The sequence below is a fragment of the Panthera pardus genome, unplaced genomic scaffold (genome assembly GCF_024362965.1).
Source record: "Panthera pardus isolate Hobbes unplaced genomic scaffold, ASM2436296v1 HiC_scaffold_12, whole genome shotgun sequence".
Classification (NCBI taxonomy): domain Eukaryota; kingdom Metazoa; phylum Chordata; class Mammalia; order Carnivora; family Felidae; genus Panthera; species Panthera pardus.
The window spans coordinates 24,007,646-24,022,051 of record NW_026526677.1 but is presented as its reverse complement, the minus strand read 5'-3'; the positions used below and the strand labels follow the sequence as shown (position 1 = coordinate 24,022,051).

The 14,406-nt window shown below is 35.6% G+C and overlaps 1 pseudogene; it reads left to right on the top strand.

Annotated features, from left to right (window-relative positions):
* Positions 1-5,579: 5,579 nt before the first annotated feature.
* Positions 5,580-14,406, top strand: part of LOC109245151 (dynein axonemal assembly factor 11-like) — a 121,842-nt pseudogene continuing 113,015 nt past the window's right edge.

Genomic DNA, 14,406 nt, shown 5'->3' with positions numbered 1-14,406 from the left:
ACATTCCAGGAAGACAATTGCTTCTGGCTTTGTTATAAATAATCCTGTGTTACTTGTCTCTTATAATTCTAAAACACAAGTAATTTTTCTTTAATATAACTACAAACATATAACCTTGATTAAATTGACTTGCATATACAAAGTTGAGCTTTGATATTTTATAGAAAGATTTTAAGGATAGTTCTATGTGGATACTGGAAGCTAATTGGAGATATGCATTACCAACTATAACATAAGTGGGAATTTTGATGGAGTCATAGGTGATACAATGTGGCCATAATTTCCTCAGAAGAGAACTGGGTCAGAAGAAATGCATCCCTCCTAACAAAGCTGAAAAGCATCTACCTGATAGGAATTCAAATAAGAACTAAACTATTGTATTACCTCCAAAATCAAATTTCTGTCAAATCACTTACAAACTGAGTTGAAATTAATTAGAATCTTTAATTTGCTCTATAGAAAAATTCATTCAATTGTATTCATTCTTCTACTCAACCAACCAACATAGAAATGAGTTGGAGTTCAAATAGTAGAATTATTAAGATATCATCATATGAAGTTAGAGAATTCTAAGTTTGAATTATAGTTCTGTATTCCATAAATCATGCTAATGTTTTTGTGATAATTAGGTGACAGAATTTATTGTCCACTGATAATCTGCTGAGATGTTCTGTTTTTGTTATGAGTAAGTCAAGGCTTGCACGTGACCGAGTGCCTCTAGGATGCAGCTCAGTGTTCAGTATTTCTTATGTTTTCCTAGGTCCCTGGGATCTATTCTACTCTCCCTTGGTGCCTGGTATTCCTAGTATTGTGATAACCCTTTATCACTTTCATGCTGTCTTTTGGAACATAGAAATTATGTTATTATCTCCACATCTTGCTAGAGTCATAGGGGAACCTCAATGAGATCAAACCAGGACCGTGGAGCCATTCCCACTATGGGGTACTTGCTTCCTTCCTGGGCTTTACTTGAGAGAGGCAGCGAATGTCCCCTGCCTTTGGATTTTAAAAATACTAGTTTCTGTCACTACCTTCCTCTAAGCTTGAATCAGGATGAAAGGGGTATGGGGAAAGTAGATGTAGCTTGGGGGGACAGTCCCTTTCTAGAAACCTGTTAGCATTTATTCACTCCATATGTCTTCAAGTCTTAGGAGAAGAACTAGTAGAACTTTTTCACTAGTCCTCCAAGTCCTAGTTTAAAGAGCAAAAAATGGAGGAGCAAAACACGTTAATTAATTTGTTTATGACTGTGTCGCATGTAGCACAGAATTAATTCAGGAATCATTTTAACTGCTTAGTTATGAATTATTCATTTAGTGGAAAAATCACTGAAGATCAGGAGATACTGGTTAACTTAATTTGTGCAGCTTGTGATTGATTTATTACAAGTGATTCTTAAAAAAATATTTAACTTCTCAGTAAAAACAGTATCAAGTAAAATTAGTAACTACTTTGAGGAATTACTGTAACCTAACATAATATTATTAATTTCAATAAAATCCTTTTTTTTTTTTTTTGGTTTGTTTACAACAAAACAGAGAGGTTTTAACATCTCTCTGTCTTTAAAAAATGGACATCCCACAGTAATTTTCAGTAACTTGCAAAGTTTATTTTTGTGGACCATTCTGAATCTCAGAAGACTTGGCTTTTTGGTATTTGATGAAATGAGTTCTTTCAAGTAGTCTTCCCTGGACGTTAGGCAGAAACATAGACATTTGTGTCAGAATAGCCAGGAAAAGGGGCAAGATAAAAAAAGAAAGAAAAGAAAGAAAGAGAAAGAAAGAAAGAAAGAAAGAAAGAAAGAAAGAAAGAAAGAAAGAAAGAGAGAAAGAAAGAGAGAGAGAAAGAAAGAAAGAAAGAAAGAAAGAAAGAAAGAAAGAAAGAAAGAAAGAAAGAAAGAAAATGATGAGAGTATAGAGAACTCTGGAATAGAAGTTGTCTATGGCATTTTCCCATTCTGCTAGAGGTTCCTTGAAGTTAATTATGCCACCGATTAGATCACAAAGTGTCAGAACAATAATCACTCCCTCACCCCACACCTACTTAATCTACTTTGTTGAACTATATTATCCATACTCTCACCCACTCCCACTTCTTCATTGAGTCACCTCAAAGGTTGCATCTTTGAACACAAAGAACACATTACAAAATCAAGGGGTAGCATTAATATTAAGAGTTTCATGTGACAGGATTTTAAATTGACATTCTTCTCATCCCCAACCCCAAAAGAAGCTAACCATCTAGGCGCAAATTCTTAAGAATACAGCACACAATTATTTTTAAAACACCTAATACTTTGACATTTCTAATTTTAAAGTGGAAAGATGATTTGCTCCTCAAATATCAAACAGTACGTCTTTCATTTTCTATGTATTGCTATTACAGGATTTTAAGATGTGATTCTGACTTGATATTGAATTCCCAGCCTTCTTTCTTGTTGTCTTCTGCTTGCATTATCATTTTTATGCTATATGATTTATCCCCCGGGGTTCCAAACATATTGCCACACAGAAAACAATAGTCAAATCCAAAATCTTTTGAATCTTGGAACATGGCTCAGCACATTTTCTAAAACCTGAAGGCTTTATCATAGTAGATTTGGAAGTCAGTTTGTGAGACAGAAGAGTAATTATAGATGTACCTGTTTATTTATTCTTCCATTTATATAAGCCTCTCAAGGCCATCTTTAAGGTGCTAAGTAATTTGAAGTATGATGAAAGACAGGGAATGGCATCTTTTTATATGTGAGAATATCCTTGTCATAAAGTTATACAGACTTTGTGAAGTCAAGGTTAAAGCTAATTTAGTTAACATTAGGGAATGTAGCTTTCATTAAGTCTTGAATTTTCATTCATATCATCTTTCAAGTGGGACAGATAGCTGTGTGACAATTAGGCAAGCAAAATGTGTGTGTTTATGAGTGAGTTACTTATCAGAAGATACTAAGCATTTGTTTTATGAAGTACACATTGCTATCAAACTAACATTTAAGAAGAATAGTTTTATGAGTGTCTGTTTTTCAGCAATGATGTAAACAACATCTAATTTCTTTCAACCCAAGGGTCTGATTTATCAGCATTGCCCTAATTAGTTGTTGTTGTTATTTTTCTTTAGTGGTGTTATTTGGTACAGCTTACCAGGAGCATTTAGAGAATGCTAACAAAGTCAGTGTATCCAGAATAGTCATTTTCAGGCATTTCTGTGTTAGGCAAAGCTTTCATGTATTTCCTGATAAAAATTGGTACTTATTCTGGTAAGACCACAAAACTGATTTGCTAAACCGACATTTACTACAAAGTTTTGACTCCAATGGGGAACATAGGTTGTAATGTTTATGTTCCTTTTTTCCTATCCTCATCCTCAACACAAAATGCTCCCAAATGAATTTCAGAATAATTCTGGAGGAAAATAGTTACATGGAGATTCTATAAGCCCCATGACATCCATCCATTAAACACATACACATACACACACACACAAAGTTTATACTTCTATCATGTTAAAAGAAATGGACTGAAAAGTATTTGCTTTCCTGAATTGTGTAAATTCTCAGCTTCAATTTTTATTTGTTCTTGAGACACAATTTGGAAAGTATTCAAGGCCTATAATTTTCTTCTAGAACACCTTCTTTAAACACATTGTCTCCATTTACTTTTATATTTGTAGAAGTAATATGTAAAGCAAAACAAAGAGTGGTATAAAGCAACTTTTTAAGAAAAAATTGAAAATAATTCTCTAATATTAGAGAATTCCATATGATCAAAGTTTCTTAATGATAATATAAATTGACCTTCATTTACAACTTATCTAAGATAAAGAAATTTACATTTAAAAGTTCTGAATTAAATCTTTCAGAAGACAGAAATATTAAAATTTAAGCAACGAAACTTTTGGATATTGCTAGCCATTGACATACTAAAAAGGCAGAGTATAAAATTTTGTTAAGTGTTTTTGGTCAGGAATTATAAATATGTACTTTTTACTTTCCAAATAAATGTGACACTGACACTGCAGAGTTTTTCATATAGGATGTCAAGAGTCTACTTGTTACAGATTTGATTCTAGTTAGAGTTTATATGATACATTGTAAAATAATTTGTTTCTGGTAAGCTTTGTTGTTGTTTTTTCCTTCTATACCACATATGCTGTAGGATAGGGGTTAAGGAATTTGTCCTAGTTGATTCTCATTTTCATATCCAAATTATTGCCACTACCGCCCTCACTCCACAAATAAATGAATAATGAGTTATTTGAATCCTGTGACATAAAATTATTGAGTCAACTGAACTCCCAGTCACTCTCCTTCCATCACTGAAGATTTTAATGCACGTGTCCCTGTCTTTACCTCAATCATTACTTTTGTCCTTATTCTTGTGGAGTTCACTATCCATATAAATCACTCACTTTCTCTGTTTTTATTAATATTTTTGCCTCCACTAATCTGATTTTCATTTTCACCCTAGTGACTATGCCCACAATACATGCTCCAAATATTTCCATTACCAACAACCATGCCATTTCCAGACTCAAAATTTTTCATTATCTTATTCTTTGACTACTCTCTGTCTTTAGGCCTTACTTCCTCAAATACACCAGTCTCATATTGTGATTCCACTACTCTCTGTTTGTCCCCCTGTAGTGTGTTTGTCCCCCTGTAGTGTGTTTTCTCACTCTTCTTCTTACCTAATTTAGAATCCAGTGTTCATCACTTTACCCCCTTCTTCACCAACCTTGCCCTGCCTACCCAAAAACCTATGAAATTCATGTATGTCTCCACATATGCATCCAAACAGTTGAATAGAACTGGAGGAAAGAAAAATAAATAAATAAATAAAAGAAATCCAGTGATTGCCATCTCTTTATTTAAGACCATAGTACATCTGAGGCCTAACTACATTTTGATTGTTTTTTTTTTTACCTTTGTATTATCCCAAAGAACTTCTCCAAGCCTCTCTTCTCAAAAATACAACACCCCTTCACCTATTTTAAATGTGTTTATACATGTGTTTCTTATTCCCTTGGTATACAATTCTAAGACTATCTTCCCATCTTTCTGTTATCTAAATCTAACAACTCACCATAATTTATACCTATATAATTTTTGATATTATTTTTTTCCTTGTTGTATTGCAATGAGAAACAATGCAAGTACAATGGCAAATAGAAGTAAGGACAGTGGTTATTCTTGTCTTGCTTCTAATTTTAAAAAAGGTAGAAGACTGTGTCTAATGTGTCTCCTCCGAGATTTTTATCTTGTATCGTCTTTGTGTAAATGTTGTCAACTCAATTAAGGGAATCACTTGCAGATGACTTATAGCCATATCTGGCTGATTTATTTATTTTTCTTCTCCGAACCCCAGTCAGGTCCTACTTGAGTCAATCTTAATCATTGATTCATAACATATTCACTTCACTCATTCACATATGTTCTTCTTTTGTTTATTTAGCTACTTAATTATTATATCTCTTTCGATTCAGTAGGAACATAAGAGCCACAGCAAGCATTACGAAAATAAAGATTTTATATAGGACCTAGAGGTAACACCGATGTATGTAGAGTTGGGTGAGAGAATGTCTAGATGGCTGTGGCCAAAAGATCAGAAACCTCTTACTATGATTTTGATCTTAAGCACTCCAGCGACGAGAAAAACAGACAGTTGGGGAAATCTGAGACTCTACTACAACAATTACAAAGGAGGTAATAGCTAGGTCTAAATAGCTGCCAACGTTTGTAGAAGTTTCTGTATCTTTAGAAGTTAACGTGTCAATCACCACTTCTGACCATGACATCTGACAGCTACAAACAGTTTAGAATAATAACTCAACTTCATGAGTGCCTTCAAACTTTAGGCAGTTACCTCTGGTGAGGAAACTAACCAAGACACATATTGGGAAGGGAGTTCTGAAATATTAGCAAAAGTGATGATGCTACCTTGAAGCAAATAATTTATTATAATGCATCTCTTTGTCAATGCAGCATTCACACATGCCCCTTATAAATATATGCAATTTCTGAATGAAGATACTAATTAAGCAAATTTTCAGTTTAACTGAATGGAACTCTGTCACATAAAACTAAAGACATGCCAACACTAATTTTCTCATGCCAACGTCTCTCCCCAAAAGGGGTAGACGCAAAGTCCTATAGAATTTCTGGGTGATGTTTATTCTCTTTCCAGTGAAGTTACACTTTCCCTCTGATGTTCTTTAATTTAAATATGAGTTTGAGATTTAACGTCTAATAACACATACTAGAGTTAAGAGAAGAAAAAATAATTATTTGATATATACAAATAATATCAAAGCAAAGAAGAAAATACATAAATAACATAGCAATTAATAAAGTGGTAGCAGAGGACAATTACAAGTTTCTTATTCCAAAATCCGTTGTATATCTGTATTCTGATTATGGTATCTCACTTCTTAGGGCAATTCATATGTCTTTATTGAAGTGTTTACACTATTAGTTGTCTCTGTTATATTTGGTTACTGTGGTTTTCAGCTAATTATAACCATAAGACTTAGGATACTTGGAGTATTCCCAGAAAAAATCTCATGGTTCCAGTCACATCCTGGGCTGCTTCTTTCTCCTTGTGGAGTAACAACCTAATTTCCTCATTACAGATAAGATTAATCAGCACAGCACAGTAATTCTTTTCTTTGTGCAGCTTCTGCTTCCAATCAGATGGGCCATGGGTTTTACTTGTTAGAAGTATTTCTTTCTTAGATTATAAAAGGTAATAAACAAAGCATATGGTTTCCTTGTTTTCTTTCCTGTGACTATGTATCATGGCTATGGTTTAAAAGATACCAAATATCAGAGCTTCTGGGTGGCTCAGTCAGTTAAGTGCCTGACTCTTAACTTCAGTGCAGGTCATGATTTCACAGTTGTGGGACCGAGCCCTTCATTGGGCTCTGTGCTGACAGTGCAGAGCCTGCTTGGGATTCTCTCTCTCTCTGCTCCCCTCCCATTCACATGCACGCGCTATGTATGTGTGTGTGTGTGTGTGTGTGTGTGTGTGTGCATGCGTGCATGTGCGTGTGTGTCTCAAAATAAATAAATGGACATTTTTTTTACAAAGGTACTATATATCAGTTACTGATTCAGAGCATAAACACTACCTGGCAGAACACTACTGCAGTACCTCGAGGTGTGGTCATTCATTTGCTGCCCTGACAGTCTTCCAAAGGCCGTCGAATCCTTCCATCAAGACAGCTGCTTCAGAGTAATGGGGAAAATACTAAGATCTATGGACATTTTGAGCCTGAGAATATTGTTTTTGAATTTCTGTAAAATGTATTTCCTGGAGATAAGCATTGGTGTCTGGAATAGCATGACAAAAGTAAGGCATTTTGTTAACTCTCCAGATGATAGTTTGGGCAGATGCATTAGTAATACTGAACATGAGTTTTTATCTAGATATGTTCCTATTCCAGAAAGTGCAAACAGTTCCCCTTCAACCAGGTGGCTGCATGGTCTCCTGGGAAGTGATGCTGTATCAGTGTTATTATCTGCTGATGATAAATTGTGGTTATTACCTGCTGAAGACTGTGGTCTGATCAACTGTAGTTGATGGTAATATGCCATGTAGCTTTCTTTGCCCATGATAATTTCCATATTTGTCACAGTGAGTCCATTATTTAAAGACAAGGGTGGCTAAGGAAAGAGGCTCACTGATATCAGCAGAATCAGTCATTTTTGCCACATGATTTTTGACAGTCCGTTGTACTGAAGATATTGTTGGTGAATACATTCACATTAGAATAAATATCCTCACACTTTATGCCATTGACACTTTTCAACTTTATTCTTTCAAATTTTTTAATCTCCAGACCAACTGCTAGACACTATTTATTAATCAGTGTATATCAGTATCTGTAGCCATTTCCCTTTAAGGTGAAGTGAACAATCATGTACTCTGCTTAAAGTTCTGCCACTTGGAGTTTTTCTCTTCACTACTGCCTTTCAGGACTATCCCCGAGTGGGACTATAGTGCTGTGTCCATTCACTTTTAAAGGGCTGAAATTCTCTATTAGGTCCCATATGGGCCTACCGAGTTCCCCTTCCCAACATTTCTACTGTCACAGACACTTTATGTACCATGTGACTGACAGAGTCATATGGCTGAAGTGACAAAGCAGCTTTTGGAGTAACCTGAATCTGTTGAAAAGTCTCCTTTTCCTCTTGGCCCTTTGCGGGTAATTCAGTAAATGTGTTTAAGGAGCATGCAATTGAAATACATGTTAACTCTGAAACCCAAAGATGCCCAGTAGTACCCGTGTTTCTCTTGGTAGTGGTAGGGGATGCCACATGCATCAATTTGTCCTTTCATTAGACCCTTGGTATTTCAGTGAAATGGCAAGTTCCTTAATTATGTAAAATTTTATTTCTACACTTCGGTACACATGTGTTTCACCAGTGCCTAACCCATATGATATCATCAACACAGAAGACAAACACTTTGTCCTATGGAATGAAAAATGGACAATGTTCCTGTAGACCACATTATGACAAAAGGCTGGAAAGTTGGTGTAGTCCTACAGTAAGGCAGCAAGTAGTCTCATCGACAGGTGAGAGAAATCTGAATCTGGTGGTTTTTACAAAGATGTAGAACTAAGCCACTCATGAGACTTTGGTTAATACCAGATGAGGTTGGCAGAGAACCCACTTCTGGAATAGCAGATGTAAGAATTAACATCTGATTAAGTTCATGATAATCCACTATGGGTTTCCAAAGTGTCTGTCTTTTGTATAGGCCATTTAGAGGTATTAAAGAAAGATATAATAAAAGTCACTACTTTTGTAACTTTTTCTTAAGTTTATTTATTTATTTTGAGAGAGACAGAGACAGTGTGAGTGGAGGAGGGGCAGAGAGAGGGAGAAAGAGGTAATCCCAAGCAGGCTCTGCATTGTCAGTACAGAGGCCGATGCAGGGCTCAAACTCACAAACCATGAGATCATGACCTGAGCCAAAACCAAAAGTCAGACACTTAACCAACTGAGCCACCCAGGTTGCCCTCCCCCGCAGCCCTGACATTTGTAACTTTTATGTTTAAAGGACACAAAGCTCTGAAATTCCTCCAGAATGTGTTATTGCTACCTTGCTAAATTGGTTACTAAACCAACATGGGGAATATTCAGGTGCTAAATGTGTTGACTTCCACAGTATATTCTGGAACTTGGAAAATAACCATAGAATGAGCAATGGTATAACAAATTTCTTCCTCAAGACAACCTATTTTCTCCTGCATTCACAGGGCCCTGGATCTTTGAATTTGTTAAATCTGGGAGTTTTGTGAGGGATCATGATTTTCTATTGCCATGAGTTCAACAGCCCAGAAGATATTTTCACTTATATAAATTAAGACTTTAGTAAACTGCCCATTTTTTCAGACTTAGAAAATTCTCATAACCAAGGATTTTTATTGGTCAAACAATTCTGATAATGGCCCATTATGGTAACTTTGTTCATATTCTTTCTTTTTAGAGGATAATATGTGGCCTCTACCATTCTGGTATCTCATCATCCCCATTAATGTCAGGGAGCCCATTTCAGTGGAGGCATTTTCTGTTGTGACTCCTGGGCTACAGATTATAGACACAATAGGACCTTTAAAGGTGCTGTTACTCCCTGATTTGTATATTTCTAGAAATGTGTGTGAAAAAGGTATCCTCCTGGCCTTTGTATAGTATATAATGAGGAGGTAGGTTAGCAGAGAATCCATAATAAATCCATTCCAGCATTTCCATCTCCCCAAACCTTTTAATTATTATTACTTGTTTTTCCTACAAAATACTAAGGAAATTTTGACATCTCAACTTAATTCACTGTATTCTACCATTGGTGTCCAGTCTTCAGAGTATCAACTGTCGGAGTCACTTCCAGCCACTTCAAAGTAACACACTAAATCTGGACTGTCGTGTTACCATAGTTTCAATAATAAATTTGACTCCATCCAAAATTGCATTCCTTCCAAAATGGTACAAAACTCTAAAAGTCCATTAAGTATATATTCTCTGAGGTTCCTGCATATATTATTTGGCAGAATCTTGCATATATTTTGGTGTTTTTGATATCTCCTCCTGGATCAAACTTAAATGTGGTATACACTTAGAAGGCGCTAGCTGCATATGAGTGGGTCCTTAGGGAAATCAGCATTGTAGTGCAGGGCACCTATATCAAGAGATATAAATGAATGGACTCACTTCATACTTCACTGATAAAAAAGAAAATATCTCATAGAAATTTATTTTAGTATACTTAGTTTAAATGCCTTTGTATGTCATTTCTTCCATATATAGTTAGGTGACAACCTTTCTTTTGATGCATATATTGCATGATCACATTGGTTGACATAGACACGATCTTCAGAAACAATTAGTAGTGATTGTCCTCACTTATTAGTACATATGTGGTTTTATGTTTTAGTCTCTGAATGTGGTTTTTTAATCACACAAATAAACTCTTAAGAGTTTCAAAAAAGATAAAGGTGGTCACAGATTACAAGTGACAGTTTAAATTTTGTACAATACCTCTAATAAGCATAGTGATTTATATTTGATCCCCACAGTGAGCCTCTGTTTTAAACTCTAGTGTGGCACTTGGGGCAAGGACAACACTCTACGGTCCCAAAGTTTTAGCTATCTCATGTTTCACTCGTTTGTTTATGAATAGTAAAATTCTTCTCTTTCAGCACTTAAAAAAAAATAAAGTACATTTATTGACATATCTAGTGGCTTTATAATAAAAACTAAATGGCAACCTCTCCATTCCTTCTTCATGATCTTTTTCACCTTTGAATTTCCTGTGGTTATCCCTCTCAACAACCACAGTCTTCCATCACTGTCACTGACCGACCTTATGGCGTGCTGCTTATGGATTAATTTGCCACGCCATCTGTCTGATTTCCATAGTTTAAGTATTTCTACATCATATGCCCTGGCAGTAAACTGCATTCGTTCAGTCAGGAGCATTAGTTTAACATGTGAAAGATGCGGCAGTTTGTCTGGAAATTCCAGCTGGTATAGTGCAAACATCAGCACCAGGCAGATGATTTTTGATCCACATAGATGAAAGTAATTCTCTTTTTATTATACTTATTTATGCTTTCCTCTATCTTTTATTGCTCTATTACTACTATTCTTTGTTCTCTGTCATTGTTTGGGTTTTTCTCATAATGCCATTGTATGGCAAAACCTTTTATCTAGTGAAATTATTAGCTGGTACCTCTGATAGAAAGTCACTATTTGATGGACTGATAAATATGTGGCAAAAGATGTGAAAGCTTTGACTCAAACTCTCTTTACTGATAGCTTTGGATATTGAGATTTTCATGATAAACTAAGCAATTCAATGGATTTGGAGCTTTAGAAGCATTATTATTAAACACTGTTCTCAAATGCCAACTATTCTCTTTCTTTATCAAATTATTTTCAACATAAGGCCATTTATTCCATGGGGATATGGTTGAAACCCCAGAAAATTCACTGGTAGGCTAGTCACTATTCATCATCCTCAGAAATACGGATATTGGGAGCTGGGAAATTTTTGTTACAATGACATTGTCTTTTAATTCTGGAATGTTTAGAAGTTCCCCTGACATTTATCCGCTACATGTCAGAAGCACCAACATCCCACTATGACAAATAAAAACTTCTGAGTTATTGCCAATTGTCCATTAGCAGAGGGACAAAATCACCCCAACTGAGAGCTTGTGGTCCACAGGATTAAAAGCTGGTTTAAATGAATGTGAGAGAAGGTAACATTAAATGGGAAAGGGGTAGAGGAACATTGAAGAAAGATGGAGAGGTTGTATCCTTTTAGCTGAGTATAAAAATGTGAAAATGCACTGGGGATTCTTGTTGCATTTAACCAGTGACACTTATTCTGTACATGAGATTTATAGGCACATGTTCATATATATATTCAGGATGATCCCTTTTGAGGACCAGATCTTTTCTTTCTTTCTTGTTTTTTCCTCCTGTCCATTATATGTCACACATCCTGTGCCCATATTCATTTAAATAACATCTGCCTACTTTCAAGTCCCATGGCCCACTGATTGTCCTGGTGCTACTGATTATAATTTCTCCTTTATCTTCTCTGAATGATTGTCTTTATATAATCTGCTTCCAACTTCACCCTCAGTAGCTGAAGAATCTACAATTGTATCCCCCAAATGGCTGGACTCCTAGAAGCTGCCGTTGGAATTTCCCTGAATGCCTATTAAAAATTCCAATAGTACTTGGTAATCAGCTAATGTTTTCTTAGTTTTATATAAAGTTGCATGTAAAAACTGTTGGCAAGGGCCCCAGTGCTCTTTATTACAAACAGTTGATGCAACCAAGCCAAGAATTCATTGTCTAGTGATTTTTACCAGATACATAGATGTTCTTCAGAAAACACAAAAATGAATATGCTTCCCACAAGACTGCCACATTTCACTGGATGTGTGTGATGCCAGCTGGGTGCCAGCTTTTACCAATCCATCAGATTTCCATGTACTTAATTTGTTCATGAACACCCATGTCCTAAAATGTCACATATAAAAAATTAAGTGTTTTTGAAAAAGTCTGTTGTAGTTAAATTTTGAAATCAACTTTCTGCTGCAATAATTTCTAAATGTTTCCTCCCTCATTTATTTTTGTAAGTATTTCCTCAGTTTCTGACTCATTTCAAACTTATTTATTTAATCCTGCTATATTTCACACACTTTTGGATACTGTGTAGTTAAATTTTGAACCAAAAAGACATGCATCTTGCTGTCATAAAACTTTAGAGGGAAGATACAAATAAATGAGCATTACAGTACAGAATGTCGTGCAAGCTAGTAGTGGGAATATAAAGTGTCAGAGAAGTAGATGAGGGCAGAATAAACAAAACTGGGACAAGGACTAGCACTTCTTTTCCTTTCTTCCTTTTGCTTATATCTTATTTCAAAACAAAATTGATGTCTAAGCTTGGAAAGAAGGATAAATAGAGTGTAGCTAAATAAAGAAGTCACAGAACATCATTCTGTCTCCCAAGGATTAGCATACTCAAAGTCTTGAAAGTTATAAAGGGCATGATCCATTTTTAAAAATGAAGAACTTCTGGAGTGTCTGGTTGGCTTGGTCAGTTGAGCATCTGACTCTTGATTTCAGCTCAGATCATGATCTCATGGTCTTTGGGCTCAAGCCCCATGTCAGGCTCTGTGCTAACAGCATGGAGCCTGCTTAGGATTCTCTCTCTCTCCCTCTCTCTCTGCTTCTCCCCTGCTCACTCGCACACATTCTCTCTCTCTCTCTCTCAAAATAAACATTGTAAAATAATTTAAAAAAATAAAAAAATGAAAGAACTCATGTATGGGTAGAGTTTAAAATGCATAGAAAGAAGTATAAGAAGGAGTTCACAGAAATGGATGAATCACCAAATTATGGAGACTTTTATGGAGAATTTGGATTTTACCTTAAGGAGGATGGTGAGCTGTGTAGCTGAAATGGGGACAGAATATTTTAGAACTATAACTCTGACTCTTCTTGATGGTGGATTGTGGAGCTGGGAAAACTAGAGGCAGGAAAACCACTAAAACTACTGTTTCAGTGCTCCTCATTTTAGAATGTGAGTTCCGAAACTCTTCTTGCATGAAGTTCTCAATTTCATGAAGTATGTTAACCTACTGACTGACTTTAAACCCTGTTTCCGTCAACTTTACACATGTTTTGGACATCCTCATTTTTAAAGGTATTAAGTTTAAAGGCATATGTTTGCAAGGGTGTGAGGTCTTTCCCCCTAGCCCTGTCTTTTTCTCCCATCTGTGGGACGCTGTACCACAAGAGGAATTCTGGCCCATTTCCTGCCTCCCATGTTGTGTCTGCTCCTTGCTATGAACGTAAAAGTTGGCTCTGTAAGCAAGAGACTCATATTCTGAAATTCTCTGCTGGAGAGCACATTTTCTCAGCTTTAATGCAAGTTCTCAAATACTAGCTTCAGTAGAAATGAACGTGGCATTTCCCTGATGCGTTATTTCTAGGTTTTCAGTCAGGCTCATTTACATTCTACTGGTTTCAAAACTCAGAGGGTGTACTTTCAGACCCCCCATGGTAATACTTTCCAATAAAACCTAAGATAGAATCGTGTTGGATGTTAAGTGCTCAACTAATTGATTTTACTTTCATTTACAAACACACATACAAATATCAAATGATTCTTTAAAATTAATCACATGACTGAACAGCTTTACTTACATCAACTACTCTCACAATTCCAGACTGTCCAACAGGGGAAAAAAAAATCACCAGACTTTTTTATTCTTATTTGTTTTGTAAATATATGTGCAATTTAATATATTAAAAAATATAAAATGTTTATGAATCATTAAAATATACAGATTTGTGGATTGTGTTTTCCTTAATCATTTTCATGG